Source organism: Cyprinodon variegatus, unplaced genomic scaffold (assembly GCF_000732505.1).
Source record: "Cyprinodon variegatus isolate N-32 unplaced genomic scaffold, C_variegatus-1.0 Scaffold739, whole genome shotgun sequence".
Taxonomy (NCBI): domain Eukaryota; kingdom Metazoa; phylum Chordata; class Actinopteri; order Cyprinodontiformes; family Cyprinodontidae; genus Cyprinodon; species Cyprinodon variegatus.
Window position 1 is genome coordinate 409,087 of NW_015151192.1, and position 1,767 is coordinate 410,853.

The following is a 1,767-nucleotide window of genomic DNA, read 5'->3' on the forward strand; positions in this document are numbered from 1 at the left end:
CACGTTTAACGGATGAAAGCCTCAATGCTTGCATGAAGCTTAACCTTACCAAGTACCAACCAGACTACAAAGCCATCAGCAAATCCATGCAGCACCAGAAGTCGCATTAATGGTGAGTATTATAACGACATTATTTAAAAAATAAGTTGAGAGGCTTATTATACTCGCATTTAGTTGAATTCAGTCTTAAAATATGTGTTATATGGCTCTCACTGAAATAAATTTCCAGATATTTTGCTGTCATGGCTCTCTGAGTCAAAAAGGTTCCCGACCCCTGCTCTAAATTATTGATCTTTTAAGACAAGAATCTTCTTGTTCACTTAGTCGCCAATACGACTGTAAGACTTTATTAACACCTTTGTTGTCTTTTCCAAGTCATAAAGTGAGACCAGATTTTTCCTACGCTCTTTCTAAATATCCTCCCACCTGAGCTGTGCATCTCAGCAGCTCGTCCATGGCCCATGGCCTCTTAGTTTCTCCTCTGATTCATCCACATTGCATTTATGATGTCGCCACACGTCAGTAAAAACCAAACATAATCAGACCACAGTTTTCTGAGACTTTTATCAGAAAATATTTTTGGAATAATTAAAGTTTAAAACTACTACAGAAATACCCCAGCTGTGTGTTTTTGGCCTTGTTTACCAGGTTTTATGTTGGATGGAATCCCAGATAAACCTGTCATGTTGAAAACCAATTGCTGACATATGATTCAAGCACGACTCACACACTGAAGATTTTAAAGGATTCTTTTACTAATAAATTTAGTAATGGCGCTATCAACCTATTTACATCCATTTCATTCTTTCTCATTCTGTGACTACAAATAAAATGATAATGCGCGAACACAGGTGGGACAATCTGACTTAATGTGGCATAAGATGTTTGTTTTTTGATCCCCTGGTCATTTTAATGTCCCACAAGTTCATTAATCAATTAGATATTTAATCACCAGGTCCTGATGGTGTCAGTCCTATAGAGTACTGAAGGTCTGTGCAGAGCAGCTCTGTGGGATTCTACAGCACCTCTTCAACCTTAGTCTGACCCATTAGACAGTCTCAGTGACGTGGAAGCCCTCCTGTCTTGTTCCAGTGCCAAAATAGACCTGTTGCCCTGACAACCCACATCATGAAGGTCCTAGAGAGACTTCTGTTGGTTCACCTCAGCACGCAAACAAGAAGCTATCAGGACGCCCCACAGTTTGCTTATCACTGTGGAGTTGGAGTTTAAGATCCCATCATACACCTGCTTCAACAAATCGGCTGTCATTTAGACCAGGCATCCCCAAACTCAGTCCTCAAGGCCCCCTGTCCTGCAGATTTTAGAGGTTTCCTTGCCCCAGCACAGCTGATTTTAATTGAAAGCTGATTAACAGGCTTTTGGTCTACTGCAATCATTATAACCAGCTGTGCTGAAGCAGAGAAACCTCTAAAACTTGCAGGACAGGGGCCTTGAGGACCGAGTTTGGGAATGCCTGATTTTAGACAATGCAGACAGCACTGTGAATATCATGTTCTTTGATTTCTCCAGGGCATTGGATATTATTTAGCCTAACTTACTTTGTGAGAAACTCCAGAAGACTCAGGTGGAGGCATCAACAATCACCTGGATCAAAGACTACCTGACAAACAGACCAAGGGTTGTTAGACTGAAGGGTCAGCTGTCTAATCAAGTACAATGGTAAATGGCATGTACTTATATAGCGCCTTTATTCAAGTTAGGAGACTTGACCAAAGCGCTTTACACTACATTCATTCACCCATTCAC